This window comes from Dermacentor silvarum, chromosome 1 (genome assembly GCF_013339745.2).
Source record: "Dermacentor silvarum isolate Dsil-2018 chromosome 1, BIME_Dsil_1.4, whole genome shotgun sequence".
NCBI classification, from domain to species: domain Eukaryota; kingdom Metazoa; phylum Arthropoda; class Arachnida; order Ixodida; family Ixodidae; genus Dermacentor; species Dermacentor silvarum.
The window spans coordinates 366,141,038-366,164,200 of NC_051154.1; the positions used below are offsets into that span (position 1 = coordinate 366,141,038).

The 23,163-nt window shown below is 49.0% G+C and overlaps 1 pseudogene; it reads left to right on the top strand.

Annotated features, from left to right (window-relative positions):
- The first annotated feature begins 14,932 nt into the window (after positions 1–14,932).
- LOC119437785 (U2 spliceosomal RNA) lies at positions 14,933–15,105 on the top strand (annotated as a pseudogene).
- Positions 15,106–23,163: the final 8,058 nt, after the last annotated feature.

Below are 23,163 nucleotides of genomic sequence, written 5' to 3' on the forward strand. Positions count from 1 at the left end.
AAGATAGCTAAGCTTGCACTGAAGAGTCAGTTTGACGGGACCCTTGTGGAAATTGAGGCTATTGAAATCCCGCACATTTGCGAGGATATTGTGGAGATTCTGCATGACAACGACTTTGTGAAGATAATAAACAGTCGTTGTAGGCCCCTCGCTGACGCGGTTTATTATCCTGGAACACTACAGGAACCAGGAATTAGTTTGCTAATCGGGGCAGACCAGAGTTGGAAAATATTAAGAGAAGAAGTGACATGGGATGAGGCCCACAATGAACTGGTTGCTAGGAGATCGGCACTTGGATGGGTATTGCAAGGCCCAATTAGCAACGACAGATGTCTCAATCGACGGACGCAGACGAATGTGTGTGTGCTCCGTACTTCGTGTTGCATGTTCGACGATCTATCAACATCACTGCAAAAATTCTGGCAGCTTGAGAGTTTGGGTATAACTGATCAGCCAGATTCGTCTGAACATGATAATACTATTTGGAAAGGATTTAACAATGTCAAGCAGCGCGACGATCGCTACGAAGTAAGCCTTCCTTGGAAGGCGCTTGATGTCGAACCTAAAGACAACCGGATGGTAGGGATGAAAACGTTACAATGCCTTCTGCGCCGACTGTTCAACAACGAAGACCTTCTACTTCAGTACGATACGGCGTTCACGCAGTATTCCAAAGATAGTCATGCAGAACCCGTACCTTTGCACGACACAGTCGATGACAAGACATATTACATGCCTCATAACGAAGTCATCAAGGAGTCTTCCACGACTACAAAGTACGGGTCGTTTTTGATGCGTCACCACGTGCGGCCGGAGCGACATCCTTGAATGATCATCCAGAGAAAGGCCCCAACGTCAACAAAGACCTGTTGAAGATGTTATCGCTTCGCATACATAAGATTGGATCGTTCACGACGTGGAAGCCGTTCATCCGTAATCGAGCCTCTGAAATGCAAGACCTAACAGTTCCTCCACTGTGGAACCACTGCTCTGGAAGGGTCTACCCTGCCGACTTGATTTCCAGGGGAACGTCAGCGCGTTCGCTCTGTACCAACGACCTCTGGTGGAGAGGGCCCCAACTTGGCTAGCGACGCAGACCGCATTTCATCCGACAACAACTGTAGAGACCTACCCACAACTTGTGATAGAAGAATGTGCACCCGATACCGTCATGTTACATGCGTCAACAGAGCCCCACCCTGCATTCTTCGACGTGAGCAGATATAGCTCCTGGACTCGCGTCCTTAGAGTGACCGCCTGGATGCTAAGGTTTGCCGATGGTTGCAGACGACGAACACGTCAAAACGAACATGTGTTACTGACTGAAGAAATTGCCAAAGCGGAAGTTTACTGGCTCTCATACACCCAAACCCAAGCTTTCTCAACGGAAATAGCATCACTGAAAGCTGGGCGCGCCATCGAAACATCATCGCGGATAAAAGATCTCCATTCATTTCTTGGGGAGGACGACGGACTTGTACGCATAAGAACACGACTACAGAACGCAGTTACTCAGCCTAGCGTCAAGAACCCTCTTCTGCTTCCTGGCGATCACCGAGTGACGCAGCTGATCGCTCACAGTGCCCACAAGCGTCTCTTCCACGCTGGAATAGCAGTTACAGTGGCAGAGCTACGGGAGAGATTCAGGATTGTGGCCGCCAGGCAGTGCGTGAAGAAAGTGATCGCGAAGTGCTCATGGTGTGCTCGTTTCCGCGCGAAACCCGCCTGTGTCCCAATGGCACCATTGCCTGTAGAGCGCGTGCAAATGGCTCAGCCTTTTGACAAAGTAGGAGTGGATTTTGCGGGGCCGATATATGTGAGAGCTGACCCTGTTGTGAAAGCCCATGTTGTGATCTTTACGTGTGCTGTAGTACGAGCCATTCATCTAGAGCTTGTTACACGTACTAACACTGAATGCTTTCTAGAAGCTTTTCGCCGATTCACCTCTCGCCGTGGCTACCCCCGTGTTGTTTCTTCTGACAATGCGTTATGCCTTAAGCGTGCTTCGCGAGAGCTTCGTGCGTTATATGAACTCTTACGAGGCAGTGCAGTTGGAGACTATTTTTGCTTACATAGCATCTCATGGAAGTTTTCGCCAGAACGTGCTCCTTGGTGGGGTGGGTTCTGGGAGCGCATGGTTCGATCTGTTAAGGACAGTCTTCGAAAGGCTCTTGGCACATCGTTCATCAATTACGAGCAATTAGCCACTGTCTTAACGGAAGTCGAAGCCACCATAAACAGTCGCCCGTTAACTTATCTGTATGGTACACCGGATGAACCAGAAGTGTTAACTCCCGCTCATTTTTTGCATGGTCGGATGCTCACTGTCCTTCCAAATTTAAAAGCACTCGTGGCTGAACCCACGACACATACTGAGCTGCTTGAAACGTGGATTCAACGGCAAGAAATTCAAGAACGCTTCTGGAAGCGGTGGTATAAAGAGTATTTGATTTTACTCAGAAACGCCCATAATAGACCCGCGACGGCTCCAACACAAATCAGGACAAATGACGTGGTTATTATAAAAGATGAAAATGTGCCAAGAGTTCGCTGGAAGCTGGGAAAAGTAGTGGATACTTTTCCTGGTGCTGATGGGGTAGTTCGTGCCTGTCGCTTGAAATTGTCGAACGGCCAGGTAATCTCGCGACCAGTGCAGCGTTTGTACCCTTTAGAAATGCACCCCTAGCAAATCTCGCGCCGGGAGTGTTGAAACGCCTGTTTCAAGTATAGTGGCAGCGTCGTCTGCTACAGTGTGCGGCGCATAGAAGCCGACGAGAACGAGGTTTGGAGGAAGGCGCGTGGCACGCGAAATTGCGTGCATGGACACGAAAAGGAAAAGAAGAAATGAAACCCTGAAGACGAGCTGACGTATTGTCTCTTTGTATCAAGGCTTGTCCGTCCCCGACGACGAAGCCTGCTCTTTCCTTCGAAAAGGCTTTCGCCTTTACAGAAGCTTCATGGTATTTTGCAGGATGGTGTTGTATCACTTTTGTACTGAGTTCACGCATGCATTGTCGTCGCTGTTGCTGCCAAGTGTTGAACATGCAATGTACGTGTGGTATGTTCTCTTGAAGGATCGTGGTTTTGTGTAAACAGATCAGGTTAACTGGGCGGATAACTGTGAATTATGGCAGATGGCTTTGGTGACGTGGCGAAGGCCCACGGGGAGAAACAACCGGGCAGCGTTGAGGAAGTTGGGAAAGTTCTGTCGGATCTGGAAGGGAAACTGGGTGCTTTTGTGAATGCCATGACAATGGGGATGGCAAAAAGCGAGGGTTCCAATGCTGGTATTCGTGCCGAACGTTTTGGACTCCGAGGTTCTCTCACCCTCAATAATGAAGGCTTTCAGAAATTCAAGAAAGACGTTGCTGACTTTCGTAGTGAACTCACGGAGGCAATGGCCCGGGATGCATATTTAGAATATCCAGTAGGTACAACGCATGGCAACCGCAGAGCCACGCTATTGGCTTACACGCCTGCGGGACGCTGTGATGTCACTCCTAGCAACGGCGTCAAGCGACGACTCTCGTTCTCAGTGCTTTATCGCCTGGCTCTTCTTCCCCAGCGCCACGGCGGTCACTCCATCTGTGGTCACTCTAGCCACGGCTGTGCCGCGGCCGCTCGATCGAGAGGCCATGGCTGTTCCAACGTGTTGCGTTCGGACTGATTGGACTGTTTTCTCCAAGTGTGTTGTTTTTAACCGCTGTACGGACGTGTTCTGCTGCTATACTCGCGGACAACTTTTTGTGGCAATGAAGGGAAAGCTACGGAGACAAAGCGCGCACAAGTGTCACGCCTGTCTTTTTTTTTTTTCCTCCAGCGTGCGCACGTGGATGTTCGGACTGTTTTTTTTTTCTTTTTTCTCGCTCGCTCCAAGTGTTTTGTTTTCAACGGCTGTACGCACGTGTTCTGCGGCTAGTGCTAGGCCTGACTTTTTTTTTTCTCCGGCTGTGTTCGCATGCGATATTCGGGCTGTTTATGCTATTGGCTGCCGGCTGTGGGGACGCCGCCGCGGTGTCAAGCCTAGCAAGCGCTCTCATCACCAGCGCCCTTCGCGTCTCTTGTTGCGCGTCGTGGCTGGGCTTCGCGCTTCGACGCCCTCACGTTTTCTAGAGCGAGACTTTCCGTCCCAACCACCAAAGTGCCCTCGTGCCCTACCGACCGATATAATTGACACCTATTTACGCCGGTGCAGGAGCTTACGCGGCGAGGATCGATGCGTGAAATCCATCCCGACAAGATCGGAACCTGTGAGAATGAGATGTCGTATTCCACCACTACTACTAATGACAAGTAGCGCGACGCCCTCAAAGTGAAGCAAAGCACCTTTGCGATTATTCTGCAGCTTACGTCCTATCAATGAAATTCGACATCGACACGGCATCAAAGCACTGGATATTGTTTTAACCTCTAGGTGCTTTTGCACAAAACGTAATAAACAGTCCTAGAAAGAGCCTATTTTGTTTCGATGTTACGAAGTTCTCTCAATAAATGTTGCAGGTATGTGCCAATTTCTTCACTTTGAAAAGAACTCTCTCGGGTTTTATTTTGTTTTTCGGGTTTTCTCCATGTCGCAATATCCTCAATGTAAGGTACTTCGGAGTTGTTCCAGATGCACAATGTCAGTTTTAGGACGTAAGTGGTGTGCATGTTAAATACTGTTTAAAAAGTGCTTTGCAAAAAGCAGTTCCCATTATTCTACAACGGGGCTAAAAATTTTTAAAGGCGAACTGCCATTAATAGCATTGGAAATGGTGCAAGCTAAAAACTGTAATTTAAGAGCACTGCTTTATGTGAATTTCTAAAGCACAGCAATTCGAAATGGTGGACACTGACTGGGGACACTTTTTTTTTAATATACTGGCTGAAACTGCATTATCGGAACACTTTAGTAGATAATACGTGTCATCATCAATAAAGCATCCCTTCTAAATGATTTGGTCTCCACCCTTATTCATAACGTTCCATGTATAGCTTGCTTTTGGCCTGCGGATTGTTCAGAGGGTATATACTGTCGCAATTAGACAATGTTTTCTGCGACCACTACATCACGTCAAAACCAAGCAGGAGAGGGAAACATTTAATTTGTTGCGGTACATACTATACAAGCATTACCATATCTAAAAAGCTGTGGGCAATTCTCCACCGCAATAAGGACACAACCATGGCATACAGTTTTCAATTTATACAGTTTCCGTTTTACACAATATACACACAAGGAGTTAGGAGCACAGAATTATTGGGCATGAATTAGAGATAAATCTTGGAGAATAGAATCCATCGAGAAGCGTCATCGACATTCGTGATGTTGGAACGAAGGACTTCAACACCAGCGCATGAATTGACGTGGTCCTTCACGCATTGCATCGCGAAGTGCGTCGACGTCCGACAATCACTGTCCGCAGCGGCTATAGCGCACAACCGCGTTGGCACAGCCGGTAGTGCAAAACACTCCGGAGAGAGAGATAGAGAAAAAAAGTCAGTCGGAACACTAGCCGCAAAACACGGGCGCACAGGCGTTAAAAAAACTGTCCAAATATCACGTGCGCACAGCCGAAAAAAAAAAGTCAGGCCTACCACTAGTCACAGAGCACGTGCGTACAGCCGTTAAACACAAAACACTTGGAGAGAGCGAGGGAAAAAAAAAACAGTCCGAACACCAACGTGCGCACAGCCGGAGGAAAAAAAAAAGTCAGGCGTGGCATTTGCCGCAGAACACGTGCGTACAGCGGTTAAAAACAAACCATTTGGAGAAAAACAGTCCGATCAGTCCAAACACAAGTCACGGACGGCCTCGACCGAGCGGCCGTTGGCACATCCGTGTCGCTGGGGAAGAAGAGCCAGGCGATAAAGCACTGAGAACGAGAGTAGTCTCTTGGCGCCGTTGCTAGGAGTGACATCACAGCGTCCCACAGGCGTGTAAGCCAATAGCGTGGCTCTGCGGTTGCCATGCGTTGTACCTACTGCATATTCTAAATATGCGCCCGGGATGACCAGTCCAGAAAGGAAATTCAAGAGCTCCGAAGGGAACTTCATATTGCAAAGAAGGAAATTGCTGACATGAAACAGTATAGTAGAAATATGAACCTCGAGATCAAAGGTCTTCCAGTGGTCGAAACTGAAGTCCTAATGGAAAGAGTGGAGGAAATTGCTACGTACCTCGGCGTTGAACTACGCCAGGGTGACGTAGAGATCGCCCACCGGGTACAGTCAAAAGACAAACAGAGGCCTATCGTTGTTAGGTTTTCCATGAGGACTGCTCGAGACCAATTGCTCTCCGCTGGTGAGAATACCAAATTGAACACTGGGAACCTTGGTTTTGAGGCTCATGAGCCCATTTATGTGAACGAAAATCTTTGCATTGAGAACAAAATACTGTTTGGCAAGGCACGACTTGTGAAGAAAGAGAAGGACTGGAAATACGCTTGGGTTTCACAAGGCAAAGTGCTCATGCGAAATGCGGACAAATCACCTGTTGTTCACATAACTTGCGAGGCGGACTTGTCCCGCATAGGTTAACCATACTAACGCTCGTTAGCTAAGAACAGTTTTTCTTTTTGTTGAAGTATACATTTTCGATCTTTCCCCATTGATAAGTTGATCGGATACAATAACACATGTTCTATATTTCACTGCCCTCCAATGTTCGCAGTATTCATATAAATGTAAACTCATTGGTTGCATGTATTTCACTAAATAACTCATCGTTTGACATAGTTGCTGTCTCGGAAACATGGCTAAAGTCTAACGAAACATCGACATTCACGGATCCGAATTCTTGACCCAACCCCGCGAGTACCATTCGCGAGGTGGAGGCGTCGCATTTTTTGTTAAAGAAAGCATTTATTCTCAAGTTCTGCCTTTTTTCTCAAGTACTAATGCATCTATGGACGCTATGTTTATAAGACTTGATTTTGGTTTACTTGTTTATGTGGCTTACCGACCTCCTAACTCGTTGATGGCACCTTTCCTGAGCAGGCTTGAGTTTACTCTGGGAGAACTGTCTCGAGGATCTCGTAGTAATATCGTTATGGTTGGTGATTTTAACATTGATTTAGCTTGTGATGCTCGAAACAGTTATACATTACTTCTCCAGTCATTTGGCGTAAGCAATCCTATCACAGAAGCTACTCGCCTTACTGATACATCTTGCACTTTATTAGATTACGCTCTATGTAATATAGGAAATGGCGCTGCAACTTACTCTGATCTAATAGCTGATGATTTACCTATTTTTCTTATTATACAAACCAATCCATCCAGAGAGAAGTCGCCGGTTGAACAAATGCGTAAGAACGTTGAATATAAGCTTCTTCACAGAAACCTTGAAGAAACTGATTTTTACGCCTCGTATGACAGTGACGTTAACATTGAATACCTAAAATTTGAAGAAACCCTTACAAATGTGTTAAAACTTAGTACATTCCGATAACGCGTAACAAATACAGCAAGCCCATCTGTCCCTGGATGACCGATGAAATTCTTTTTGTGATGAAGGAAAAAGATAAGTGGTACCACAAATGGAAGGAACACACGCCTAACTACTATTATTGGAGCCAGATTGAATGCTTCAGGAATAAAAGAGTATCTCTTATGCGCAAACGAAAAAACAATATTATTCCTCGACGGTACAGGAGGCCGACGGAAACACGCAAAAATATGGACTATTGTAAATGACGTAATCGGTAATCGCTCAAATCAGCCTGTATTGCCCGAACTAGTCGAGCAAGCTACGGTAGATGCTTTTAATGACTACTTTTGTAACATAGGGCCGTTTCCTCCCGCCTATGAACCCTCTGTACCAATACAAAATATTAATGATAGCTTTGCGATGCATGCCATAGAGTTGGTGGATATTTAAACGGTAGTGTAAAGCCTTTCTTTAAGTAAGGTGGCGGGACGAAATGGAATTCCTGTCAGGTTATTGAAAAAGAATATAGATATATTAGGTGTTCATCTGTTGCATATGTATAATCACTCCTTGGAAGCGAGAAAATATCTTGATGCCCTTAAAGTAGCAAATGTAGTGCCAATTTATACGGAAGGAGATCTTTCTGCCCCTAGCAACTATAGACAAATATCTGTTCTGAGCATATTTAATACTTTGTTTGAGAAAACAGTTTGTACACGCATGCAGGAATTTTTAGGTAAACATAATATTATTTGTCCTAATCAGCATGGGTTTCGTGCTCACAGATCCACATCATCTGCCCTTCTTGTACTTCCGCAATTGATCAATACAGCATTCCATGATAATTAGATTGCCGTTTTTGTATCTCTAGACTTGAAAATCACATAATATTAATGCAGAAATTTATACTTACGGCTTTATGGGGAGAATATCGGATGTACCAAATAGTTATCTCTCGGAGCGGAAGCAGTATGTTGTAATTAACAACCTCATGTCAAGCCTCAAATCGTGTTTTGATGGGCGTTCCTCAAGGCTCAGTCCTTGGGCCCGTCTTCTTGTCCCTATACGTCAACAATCTTCCGTCGGTGTTAACAAGCTCTGAAGTTTTAATATACGCGGATGATACGGCTTTAATTTTTGTTGGGGACACTATTGAAGAACTGCAGGGCAAAATAAATCAAGAACTCGGTCGTGTCGCGAAATGGTTCACGCAGAATCAGCTTACACTTAACATCAACAAAATCAATTCTGTAGTCTTCCATTCCAGGAGGACGGAAGCGAATTGTGACTCCCTGTCTATATTTTTGAATGATGTCCGGTTGAACAAAGTAAGCCGCTACAAGTATCTAGGAGTTTCGTTTGCCTCCAATATGCATTGGAAATATCAAATCGGTAAGGCATGTGCCAAATTGGCGTATGGTTGTCATGTATTGTTAAAAGCCCGTCAATGTTTTGACCTTCAAGTTTTACGGACAGTTTGTGGTTATACAGAGTCACCTTTATTATTGTTTAGAGTCTTGGGGCAGTACGTACAAAACATACGTAGAACCTGTCGTCGGTCTTCAAAAACGGGGGCTAAGTATAATTATGTATTATTTTTACGCCTCGTATGACAGTGACGTTAACATTGAATACCTAAAATTTGAAGAAACCTGCTAAGTATTATAAACATACTTATCCAAGTAAACCTCTGTTTCAATTGCTTCGTGTTCTGCCGTTCAGTGAGGCGTATAAAGTAAACTTTGCTCAGGCAGTTAAGGCAATAATACGTTTTAATAATCCGCTACTCCTTACAATACTTAATTTTTATTTAGATTGTACTTAATTTAGAGCATACAAAACATGCAATGGCTGTGTTGATACGGGCCATGGAAGCCAGGGACATTTCAATCGCGATTCTGTGTCTCTTACGTGCTGGAGAATGATATTCCCGGTATCCCGCCTCATTATCATCAATTCAAAGCGTCCGAAAATCCTAAAGTGGTTGTATTTTGTGGCGGGTGTGGATATGATTGTTTTCCAGTCGTGGTTTCAACCCACGTCCTTATGGTCACGTTCCCAGCGCCGTCTCTGGCTTTCTTGTTGGTGGGGGCTTATGCTCCGCCACACAGATATCGAACAGTATTTGGATAAGGTAACCGAGTGGGTGTCTTGCACTGGTGAAGTTGGGAATGGTAGTTGGGAATGGTGGTAGTAAAAAAGTAGCGGGCGATTTTAGCGCCCGCTACTACCGTTCGAACTCCAATGATAGCGGCGCTGCTCTCAGGAGAACCTCCAGAGCTGCTGTAGGCGTTGTGCAATAGGCTCCAGTAAGTGTGATTAATGGTACTCTGTGTAATGAAATGACCTTAGCCTTTAGCAGGCTCTCCGGGAACTCCAACCACCAGACCGGCGCCGCATAAGTGATGGCAGGAAGAACCACTTGCTCGTATATAGCACGGATGGCAATTAAGCAAGCTAGAATTTTGGGGATAAGAATGTCCATTTTTTCTCGAAAATATTCAACATGTTTCTTAAAACCCAATCGTGAATCAAAGACTACACCTAATAATTTCATTTTGTCTTTTCGTTGGAGCCTGCCATCACCTACAACCACTTTAAGTGCGTTCCGCCTCAACGCGCTACAGCTATGTTGGAGCGCTCCAAAGAATTATTTGGCGGCGCTGATCTCAACTCCGGCGTCTCGAGCCCAGCTGCTAACCGCTGTCAGGACCACCTGTGCAGCGCTCTCGATGGCTGCGCGGTTAAGACCCTGTATTAAAATAATGGTGTCATCCGCATGCGCTTGTATAACCACTCTTTGAGGAACAGGGATAGGCCGGTGATCACTCTCCATCTGTGCTCTTTTTTACACACCCTCCTGTGCTCTATACTTCGGCCCCATTTCTTACATTCACCGTAGCGTCATTTACTCCTCGCCGTAACGTGTTTGAATATTCTCCCCATTGGGCAATGATCATCCGTTTGGTTATGTAATTCCAGCCTGATGGTCATTGGTCCGACAGCATTAATCATGTTATCCAGACATCTCTTTTCCAGACATTCCTCGTCGGCTCTGTCATCATCCATTGCTCTGTCCTAGGGCACCTGTCTCGGAGCCTTGGTTGGCGTCGTCATCAATTGTCATTCAGGCACCCGGAACTAGGCACATCTGCACATATTACACCTCATTGATCTCATTTTCATTAAACGTTCTACGCGAGGACCTTCAGCCCTCGCTGACCGGACCTTAGGACACTAGTAATTACCGTGACCACATTTTCTTTTTCCATTTGGTTCTACCTCTAAACACGCGCTTTGGATTTCATTTCACAACCCTTTTTATTTATTGTTAATTGCCTTTAAACCCTTTCTTGCGCACCAGTAGGAACGGGTTACCCCATTTTTATTTATTTTGTTTTATAACGGAACTTTCGCTCCTACCGCCCTCGACACGCAAGCCTGCAAGAATTCATCAAGCTGAATCAACCCGACGTCATAGCACTACAGGAAACGAACACGCAGAATGTCCGACTGCAAGGATACACCACTTATGCACACACCCAACGCACTGCCATACTGGTCAAGAAAACTCTCACGGCGCAAGAACACGACATAGAGAACACCCACACAGAACACACCCAAATCGAGGTTTTACCGGAACGAAAGACGCAGAAAAGCCTATTCGTGGCCAGCGTGTACAGCCCCCCTCGGGACCAGTTACCGGACTTCGATCATTTTTTACGAAAAATCAAGCAGTCCACGAATGACCACCAAGTCGTAATAGTGGGGGAATTCAACGCCTCGCACACGGCATGTGGCTATCATACTACCACGAGGAAGGCTGCTAGAGTGCACGATGCCGCCCAACACCACAGACTCACCCTCTGGAATGATCCTCTCCAGACCACGAGAATTGGAAACAGCGTCTCCAGGGACACAAACCCCGATCTTACTTTTACGGCGGACGTCCCCTGGGCAGAGTGGAGTCGGCTTCCGGAAACCCTAGGGAGCGATCACCATATCCTCCAATTAGATGTAGCACACACCCATAGACAGACCAAGACTGGAATTGCACGACTAACTGAATGGAAATCCTTTAGGGACAACCTAGATTCCGGAGAAACTATAACCGACATTGACGAGTGGCTGAAAAATGTGCTAGATATAGCAGAACGCCACACCAAGGTCATACAACTTGATGCCGATACGACCGCGGTTGACGCGCACCTTCTCTACCTCTGGGAAGCCAGAAGTGCCCTCCTCAAGAGATGGAAGCGACAAAAGCTCAACAGAAAGCTAAAGACACGCGTCGCTCTCCTTACCAAGCAGGCTCAAGAATATGCGGACCAAATCGCCAGGCAGAACTGGCACGCTTTCTGTGACAAGCTACAAGGGACTCTGAGCACCAAAAGGACATGGCACCTCCTACGCTCACTCCTAGCCACGAAACCTACCAAAGCGGAACAGAAGCAACATCTCCACAGACTTATCCACAACCACGACGGGTCAGAGGAACACCTCCTCCGAGAAGTACAAAAGAAGCTCTGCGGAGATGCACCTTCTCGCGCGTCAACTAGCAGCAACGTATACGCTGGAAAACCGAATCTAGAACTCGACCGACCCTTCACGCAGGCAGAACTCCACGTAGCCCTAGCCAAGCTGACTAGAAATACCAGCCCCGGCAAAGACCGGATTGCAAACAAGCATTTACACAACCTACCGCAGCAGGCCACTGCGGCTCTCCTCCGGTACTACAACGAGTGCTGGGAGAAAGGAGAACTGCCTGCTGTATGGAAGCACTCGGAGATCACTATGATACCCAAGCCCAACAAGCCTCTCAGCTTGGAGAACCTACGCCCGATATCCCTCACCTCGTGCGTGGGAAAGCTCTTCGAACCTATGGTGCACGACCGCATTACCCAGTACCTCGAAGATAACGGCCACCTACCAGACACCATGTTCGGCTTCAGGCAGCACCTTTCAACGCAGGACGTACTCTTACAGCTGAAAGAAGGCCTCCTCGATCACCTTAACAATCGAAGCAAGTACTGCATACTGGCAGTAGACGTCAAGGGAGCCTTTGATAAGGTCAGTCACGACGCGATCCTCCACAACCTCGAAGGCACCGGCTGCGGCACTAGGACCTACGCGTACGTCAGAAACTTTCTGACAGACCGCACGGCAACCGTCGGGATCTGTAACATCCGCAGCGAAAGCTTCCAACTTCCAAACAGAGGCACCCCGCAAGGGTCGGTCATCTCACCGCCACTCTTCAACGTGGCTATGATCAAGTTACCCAAACTCCTCGAGACCATACCAGATCTGTATCACGCGATGTACGCTGATGACATCACGCTCTGGGCCAGAGCTGAGAACATTGGAAGGCAAGAAACCGCCCTACAAGAAGCCGTAAACACCATCGAAAGCTATCTCCAAAACTGTGCCCTCCGCTGCGCCCCCGAGAAATCTGAGCATCTCGTCCTGAAAGCAAGAACGAGAGGCAGGCCACCCAGCTACGAAGAGCCCGACCCCTGCGTCACCCTCAATGGGAGGCCAATCCCGAAAGTCGATACGCTACGAATACTGGGAGTCCTTATTCATAAGGACGGATCCGGAGCGGCCAGCCTACCAAGACTACAACGCACCCTTTCGCAGCTCACACACCTCGTCAAGAGGATCTCAAGCCAAAGAAGCGGCCTCAAGGAGCAAGACACGCTCAGAATAATACAAGCACTGCTCACCAGCCGCATCACATACGGTATGCCGTACCTGGCTTTAAAGAACGCATAGATCGAAAAGATCAACATCATGATAAGGAAGGCAATCAAAGTCGCCCTGGGACTCCCCCCCCATGGCTTCTACTACACGTCTCCTTAAGATGGGCGTCCACAACACGTGGCAAGAGCTCCCTGAAGCGCACAAGAACAGCCAACTGGAACGACTCAAGCTTACACCCACCGGGAGATCAGTACTCCGACACCTGAACTACAGTGAGACGTACGTCGCAGACACGGACAAGAATGAACGAATTCCATCGGACGTTCGAGAGCCCCTCTGCATTGCACCCATCCCGCGCAACATGCATCCCATATACCACAAGAGTAGAAGGCAAGCTAGAGCCAACGCCATCAAACGAAGATTCAAGCAAGACCCAGACGCCCGCTACACCGACGCGGCCAAGTATCCACATCGAAACGCATACGCTCTCAGCGTCGTAGACTCCCGAGGCCGCGAGTTAGCATCGGCAACCGTCAAGGCACGCAACCCGGAAACGGCGGAAGAAGCGGCAATCGCTCTCGCCACCACCACATGCACAGACGCAGCAGTCATTTTCACCGACTCTCAGGCCGCCTGTAGAAATTTCTGGAGGGGCCGCATCTCGGCTGATGCACTCAAGGTACTACAACGACGTAGCACTCCGCTCCCGTACACCTGCGTAACGTGGGTACCCGGACACGAGGGGCTAGAGGGGAACGATGCGGCCCACACCGCTGCCCGCGAGCACGTCAGCCGGGCTCCCCTCGCCCCACACGCCCTCCGACCCGCGGCAGAAGAGGTGGAAGCCGTACCCAACAACTATTCGGCGATATTGCAACACTACAGGCTCGAGCGCCGCGTGTACCCTCCACCGCACCCAAACCTCGGCAAAGAAGAAAGCGTGGTCCTCAGACGCCTACAAAGTAATACCTACACTCACGGCACTATAATGCACCGCCTCTACCCGACATTCCACAGGTACCTCTGCCCACTCTGCAACGTTCCCGACACCCTGGCACACTTGCTCTTGGAATGCCCGTGGCATGAAGACAGCGAAATGCAGCCGGAAATGGACGCTAACCGAGCACCACAAGCAAACGAAGACCACCTGTTTGAAACGTGGGAGGCCAAGCTCGCCCTCGGGGACCTGGAAGACCAACGACAACTCGTCGCCAGGGCCAAGAGGGCAGCCGAAGCGAGAGGGTTCCTGGACTAAGGAACCTTCCCACCTCAGGGTGATACCGGGCCTCGCTCGAGTCACTGTTTCAATAATAAACGTTTCTCTCTCTCTCTCTCTTGTTTTACAACACTAGGAGCACAGAGTTTGTCCGGGGGCAAAGTGGAAAAAATTTAGTGCCATTCCACTCAGTGAAGGTGGATGACCAGCGAAGCTCTGTGTATGCTGATTGATCCTTGCTCTGGTGAAACAGTCCACGTTTGCGGGATCGGGGCCACATGGGCTGTTCGCATTTCTTTCCGCCTCGTGGTCGCGGCAGGCAGCATGCTTACGCTTGAAGCCCGCGGTCCGCTCATCGTCGGTGGTCTCCGTCCACAGCCGCCACGCCCATTCCCTTTTCTGTTCACGCCGTCGTTCTTTGTAGGCGCGATGTTCTTCTTCAGACCATACAACACGCGGCCTATCAATTTCAGTCAGAGCAGAACTGAGCAAAGGAGCCTACGTAGAGCATGACGTCAGGAGACAGAAGACACTCAGACTGGTAGGCGCTAGTTCGAATACGTGGGATGGCGAACGCGTGTATGGTGCGAACGTAGACATGGCCGACACATGTCAAAGTGTAGTATCTGTTCTTATCAGCTTAATATCTGATACGGGTCGTATTTGGACACAAGATATTAAACTTATTTTTGCAATTTGGCAGAGAGCTTGAAGCTTGCTTCAACTTCGCCGCGGGTCGGCCCGGTATTGCACGATATTCGGGATCTGCCCACGGTTCTTGGTCTACGGACATCGATACGCTGGAAACTAGCCTTATACAGCTTCGCTGTAAAACTCCCCGTGTGGATGCATGTTAAAAAGCCCACGTAGTCTAAAATAAGCCGGAGTACGTGCGCCACTACGGCGTACCTCATAATCATATCCTGGTTTTGGCACGTAAAACACCAGAATTTAATGTAATGTCTCTATTCGTTCGTGATATTCACTCCTGAGTCAAGCGCGAAAGTGGCTAAAACACGATCGACTTGTGCCAATGTTCGCTCGCATTGGGTGCACGTTAAAAAGCCCAGGTGGTCGAAAATAATCCGGAGTCCCCCACTACGGTGTGCCTCATAATGATATCGTGGTTTGGCGCTGCTGCCGAATTCGAGGCCTCGCTATGTAATTAAATCCGCCGTCAAGACCGTGAGGTGTGGCGCTAGCTAACACTGCAAGGTTTAGTTTTAGTAGATGAACATATAATACTCCTGAAAGTGGATGGGAAAACGGCGCCGCCGTAGCTCATCACACGCATAATACGATGACGTGGATTCCTGCCGACCTGCGGCCTGTCGTTTGTTTTCATCCAGTTTCATTTCCAGTAATTTATTTATCATTGGAATAATTCAATTATTAGGCACATGTAATTTCATGCTGTCCTTGGTGTTTTTGTTTGTTGACTTTCTTATGATATGGTATGGTGTGGTATGGTATGACAAAGCTTTATTACGGTCCCTCGGAACGCGCGTCAGCACGTAGCGGGCCGCTCCCACGTCGGTACGGAAAGGCAGAGCCTCTTTGCTGCGTCGCGAGCCCGATGGATAGCCCATAGCTGTGCTTCAAGATTGGGGCTGCTTAGGGCAGCCTCCCATTTGGGCGACGTGACACCGTGACCGTCGCGTAACGCGGGGAACCGCCAGAGCATATGTTCCAAGTCAGCTAGGTCTGCGCATAGCTCGCCTACATTGGTCGATTGTATCTCTGGATAGATTCTGTGTAACAGTGCGGGGTTAGGGTATGCCCTGATCTGGAGTAATCTGAGCGTTAACGCCGGTGGTCTGCATAGCTTCCTATGTGATGGAGGATATCGTCTCCGTCCCATGTAAAAATGTTTGGTAAGTTCGTTATATGAGGAGGGAGGGTCCCGATTGTCCACAACCTCAACGCCGCGCCACCCGCTAGTTACGCCGTCAACGACTCCTCGCACATCTCTGTGGGCCGACTCGTTGAGGTTGGGCGGGGCACCCTCGATCTGCCCCATGTGTGCGGGGAACCAGATGATTCGTGTGCGACTTGATGTCCTTGACCCTCAGAATGCGGATGACCTGCTCCGAAACGGTGTCCTTGGCGAGAGCTCGGACAGCCGTCCGCGAGTCGCTGTAGATCGTGGTCCTTCTGTCGTGCAACAGGGTTCGGGCTATGGCCACCTGCTCCGACACCTCGGCCGACTTCGTTCGAACAGTCGAAGAGTTCGTGATTTTCCCATCGTGATCGATGCCCGCTGCTACGAACGCCGTCCCGTCGGGGTATCGAGCAGCATCAACAAAACAGCAATCCTGAGCCTGTTCCCGAGCCATGTCCAGGAGGGACTTGGCCCAAGCTCGTCTCCGATCCACGTTGTGTTCGGGATGAACGTTGCGTAGAATTGGAGCGACGACAATGCGATCCCGCTAGGATATGACTGATGAAAATGGGGCCATCGGTTTCCTTTTTTCTCGTTGAGATATATATACAGGGTATTTCAGCGAACATTTTCAAAATTTATTTAAGGTTGCCTGTGGCAGATAGCCCAATTCTAGTTATTGAGATGGTTTACTCGAAGAGGCGGACGTTACTTGCACAAAAAATTGAAATGCACATTCGACTAAATAGCAAAAATTCACTAATTAAGTTTTAACTAATTATCTGATGGCCCATATTTCAATTTACAAATGGTAGCCGTGGAGTTCGCAAGGTCGATGTACTTAGAAGTAATTCTCAGGATGACACCAGTTTCGAGATATTAATTCCCCAAATTTGCGGAGAAATGTATTGGCGTTCCAGTTAATTTTGTGCTTCAATGCATAAAGCGACGTTTTGTTAGGACCCTAACTGGAACGCCAATGCATTTCTCCGCAAAGTTCGGGAATTAATATCTCGAAACTGGCGTCATCCCGAGAATTCCTTCAAAGTGGATCCACCTTGCGAACTCCACGGCTACAATTTGTAAAGTGCAATATGGGCCATCAGGAAAATAGTTAAAAAGTTAATTAATAAGTTTCTGTTTATTATTCGATTATGCAGTTTAATATATATATATATATATATATATATATATATATATATATATATATATATTAACGTACTTCGTCGTTTTCGTCGTGTACATAGCCATCAGTATCTTCCCTGTTCTACTTCGCGCATGAGCTGGGGCGTTTCCTTTTTGGAATAAAAAGAGCTTGACAGCTTGGTCGCTCTCGGTCTTATAAAGTGGTGGAGGTACGTCAAGGTCCGGACGTGCTCTCGCGTTCCCGTCCTCCCTGGAGCTACGTTCCGGTCGCCGCCTGCGCCCGGCTACCTCTACAACGATGGACATTTCCAACCCCGGCTCTTCCGCAGCTCTAACCCTACCACACAGACGACTCCGCCTGCGGTGCCCTCTTGGACTGTGACGAGCCCTCAACGCGAGCTTTGCGGGACTCCGCGGTGATGACGTCGACGATTGGATCTACAACGACGACCGCGTGAGTTCTTGCAATAAGTGGACCGACACCCAGAAATAGCGGCATGTCGCATTCTACTTGACCGGTGTTGCAAAGACAGGATATTTTAACCACGAATCCGACATCGCGGATTGGTCCACGTTACCACTAAACTGCGTCAAAATCTCGCTTCCTCGTCTGGCCGTGCAGAAGTTGCCAAACAGAAGCTGGGTACGTGCCTTCAACTTCCACAAGACTCTTACACCTCATACACAGACGATGTCTTGGCTCTGTGCCGCCATGTGAACCCTAGCATGACGGAAGCCGAACGCGTTCGACACATATTAAAAGGTATCAGATATGTAGCGTTCAACGCCTTAATCGTGCAAAATCTGTCTTCTGTCGAAGACATCACTTCCGCGTGTCAGCGCCTAGGCGAGCGGCAGTGTCTTCGTCTTCAACATGACAGCAGTAATCCTCAGGTTCCTCATTATTCTGATCTACGTGCTCTCATCCGCACCATCATCCGCGAAGAGCTTCAAATACAAGACCAGAGGCGTTCACCTGCTCCCTGTGCCCCAACCCCCACCTTCGACTTCCGCGAGCTCGTAAAGCAGGGGTTGACAGCGATGACTACACCCACGACGCATCTTGCTCCGGTAGCGCGCCCCACACCTACCTACGCGGATGTTACTTCGCTACCCACCCCTACCGTGACCTCCGTGCCTACTGACGTTACCGATGATCATTTGGCTTCGATGGGAACCACAGCACTTGCTGCGCCATCCTACCCTCAGTGGCATCCACCTCGTCCGGTTTGTTTTTACTGTGGTATACGCGACCATATATCTCGCTTCTGCCGCCGTCGCCAGCAGGATGAAAGACGAGGCTATGCTGATCACGAGCGCGACCGCACTCGCCGACCAGACGCCTACTATCCCGGATCGTACTCGTTCCCCCAGCAGCGTTCTCCGTCTCCTCCATCTGCTCCCAATCTGCCTCATAGTCATGCGCAGACGTTGTTCTCCTTCGCCTTACCGGCGCTCTACATCGCCGCTTCGCCCCACTTCCCATCTGCCGACCAGCACTCGGAAAACTAACTGTTGCAGTTTTGGAGGGAAAACTGCTTCCTATAGGTCTTCAAAAGTTCCTCCTGTTCGCCCGGCCAACATGTTTTATGTAACTGTTGAAGGTGTTCCCGCGTCAGCTCTCATCGATACCGGTGCCACTGTTTCTGTTCTTCCTAGTCATCTGTGTTCACGGCTCCGGAAAGTAAAACACTTTATTTTGGACCTACTTTGCGTGGTGCTAATAATGCATTCATTCACCCCGACGGACAGTGTACTGCACGTGTTCTCATCGACGGCATTCGCCACCACATTGAGTTTATCGTCCTTCTAACGTGTATGCATGAATTTATCCTGGGTTGGGACTTCCTACATTCTATTTCAGCCGTCATTTCATGTAGACAGGAAGTTATCCATATCACGGATACAGCGCTTGCACCTGTTACAGACTCTTCACCTTCATGCGTGAACTTAGCCATCGCTGTAGACTACGTCCTGCGTCCTGGTCACAAAGACGTTGTAGCCGTAACATCCAGCCAGATCAATGACGGAGACGCTCTAGTCGGCCCTTCTTCCCGCTGTACTTCTCGCGGAATCCTCACTGCCGCCTCTCTCATCCGGTTTTCACTTGGCCGCGCCCTTCTGTCTGCCTGCAACACGACCCCAGATCCTGTCATGCTGCCCAAAGGGATGACTGTAGCAACCCTCGCCAACACTTAACCTATCTCTATAGTCACGCTTTGCCCTTCTTCATCGCCAGCACCAAACTCAGGTTTGGATGATTCTTTCCCTCCCCCAGCCATTCTTGGTTCTGACCTAACCGCCGCGCAGTCCGAAGCCTTACTGGCGGTCTTGATGAAGCACAAAGCCTGTTTCGATAGCAGTTCCCCTGTGTTGAGCCAAACTTCTGTGGCTACACACAGCATCGAAACCGATGGTTCCGCTATCATACGACGACGCCCCTATCGTGTCTCGCCGTCCGAACGGAGGGTCATTGAAGCGCAGGTTGCCGACATGCTTGCGCGGAAGATAATAGGACCTTCATCTAGCTCCTGGGCTTCTCCCGTGGTTCTGGTAAAGAAAAAAGATGGCTCCGTTCGCTTTTGCGTCGATTATCGAGCGCTCAATAAGATCACACGCAAGCACGTATATCCAATACCTTGAATTGACGACGGTTTGGACACACTGCAAGGGGCGGAGTATTTCTCCAGCCTTCATCTTCGATCAGGCTATTGGCAAATTCCGATGAATGAGACTGACAAAGAAAAGACCGCATTCGCTACACCAGACGGACTTTATGAAGTTAACGTGATGCATTTTGGCCTCTGTAACGCTCCCACCACATTTGAGCCCATGATAGATAACGTACTTCGTGGACTAAAATGGAAAACCTGCCTCTGTTATCTGGACGATATTGTCATCTTTTCGTCTAACTTCAGTCAACACCTTCATCGATTAGACGAAGTTCTCAATTGCCTTGCAAATGCTCGTCTCCAGATAATACAAAAAAATGCAAATTTGCAAGCAGAACGATAAAAGGATTAGGCCACATCGCCTCAAAAGATGGCACCCAGCCAGACCCCGAAAAGATTAGTGCTGTTCTCCAGTCCCCCCCCCCCCCCCCGAGCAGCAAAAAGATCTAAGTAGTTTCCTCGGCTTGGCTTCATATTTCCGTCGATTTATATACGCAACGTCGCTGCAATAGCCGCTCCTCTACACCAGCTACTGGTTACTAGCTACTCTTTCACATGGACTAAGGACTGCGAGTCGGCTTTTCAAGCCCTTAAGCAGCATCTTACTTCCGGACCAGTGCTTCGCCACTTCGATGATCTTCCCCCAACCATAATCCATACTGACGCAAGTGCACAAGGTATTGGCGCAGTACTTCTGCAACGCAATGCAGCCTCTCAAAGAGCAAGTCATCGCATATGCCAGCCGCACACTTTCTCCAGCTGAGCGGAACTACACCATTACAGAGCAAGAGTGTCTGGCTATCGTTTGGTCGATTGAGAAATTTCGCCCATACCTTTACGGCCGCCACTTCGCCATCGTCACCGACCATCATGCTCTGTGTTGGCTGTCATCAATGAAAAACATGTCAGGGCGCTAAGAACGCTGGATACTCCGCTTGCAGGAATATGACTTTACAATAACGTACAAGTCTAGAAAAAGTCATCATGATGCAGACGCATTGTCTCGCTGCCCACTCTCGCTCTCTCCCAGTGACGCGTCGTCGTTTTCGCCACCACGTCGTTCCGATGCTACGACTGCCTCACACCTGCTCTCGATAACGCCCCTGGACCTAGTTACGCTTTCGTCACGCTCTAATTTAGTCTTGCTTCAGTGGGCCGCCTCCTACTGTCGAACTCTCATGGATCACTTTAGTGTGTTCGCCGAACCACCCAACAGCCGCTTGCGACGCCAACTTCTAAAATTCCACCTGCAAAGTGGCGTGCTACACCGCTACGTTTATCACCCAACAAGTCACCGGTGGGTCCCAGTTCTACCTCGCTGCCTTCGCCTGCGAGTATTATAGGCACATCACGACGACGCATCGGCTGGCGACTTAGGCTTCCGCAAGACTTATGACTGCATCAAGACCCACTGCTTCTGGTCTGGCCTATCCACAACGGTGGCCAAATACATTGCCTCTTGTGCGTCATGTCAGCACCGAAAACACTCGACATCCCCTCCTGCCGGTTTATTACAACTTCTCCCTTGCTGGGACGCGCCTTTTGAATTTGTTGGCATGGATTTATATGGTGGCTTGCCTTTGACACCCTCCGGTCACCGTTGGATTGTCACTTTAGTCGACCGTTTAACAAGATATGCCGAGACAGCCCCTCTGCGATCCGGTACCGCGTCTGAGGTCGCTGACTTTTTCTTGCGCTCCATCGTCTTGCGCCACGGGGTCCCTCGCGTTTTTCTGAGTGACCGTGGCAAGGCGTTTATTTCCCAAGTTCTCGAGGAAGTTCTTCGGGCCGCTGATACCGTGCACAAATTTACTTCTACTTATCGTCCGCAAACCAATGGCCTCACTGAGCGCTTCCACCGTAGGCTGTCTGACATTATGTCCATGTACATTCGTCCTGACCACACTGACTGGGATAAAATTCTCCCTTTTGTGACATTCGCCAATAATACTGCTATTCAACGGACTACCACTCACAGCCCTTTCTTCCTTGTATTTGGATGATCTCCTTCCACCACATTCGACAGAGAATTCTTTTTAGCACCTTCTTCACTTAACGCGTCCCTTCCAGAAGATTTTGCGGCCCGAGTTGCACATTGCCGTCAAATCGCAAGGCAAAGCAGGGAAGCTACCCAAGCTGAGCACAAACGTCGCTGCGACAACAAACACCGTGACCTCCGTTTTCACCCTGGAGACCAAGTCCTGCTTTGGACTCCAGTCCGAACTCCAGGCCTCTGTGAGAAGTTCCTTCAACGCTGCATTGGCCCATACAACGTTGTGCGGCAAACATCTGCCGTGAACTATCTCGTGCGCCCAGTACACTCCGTCACTGACCGGCACCGCCGGAATGCTAAAATTGTTCACGCCTCGCGGATGAATCCCTTCACTCCCCGTTTAGACAATCTATAATCTGCAGCCAGGCTGGCCGCTTCCATGACGGGGGGAAGTTAGTGTAAGCACTCGTTTTCATTTGTACATAGCCATCATCATCTTCCCTGTTCTTCTACTTCTTCGCGCATGAGCGGGAGCGTTTCCTTTTTGGAATAAAAAGCGGTTGACAGCTTGGTCGGTGTCGGTCTTATAATATATATATATATATATATATATATATTGCTACGGCATGAGCCGGGCAAGGAGAAGAGGAGGAAGACGTTAGCTGGCGCAGCCTCTGGACGCCATCTTTACTTCAGCATCAACCTCGTCCTTTAAATAAAGCCGGTTCAACATTAACCGCAACAGTTTTGTGGTGCAGGTGCTGGGTATTTCGACCAAGACGACGGAGCTGCTGCAGCAAGTGTCACGCCGAAGCCGACGCCTCGCTCGTCTGCCTCCGACACCACTTGAGATCCCGATGTCCGACAGCGGCGACCAACAGCCTTCTCTGGCTGCTCCAGTGCGAACAACCGGCACCTGGATGCATCAGATGGAACCCCGCCCTTTCTCAGGAAAATTCGGCGAGTACGTGGAGGAATGGCTCACCCACTACAAGCGTGTGAGCAAGTGCAACGGCTGGAACTCCACGGCTCAGCTCGACAATGTTGGTCTGTTCCTCACAGACACGGCGCTAGTGTGGTTCGAGAACCATGAAGATTCCTTCACAACGTGGGACAGCTTCGTTACTGATCTCACAGAATGCT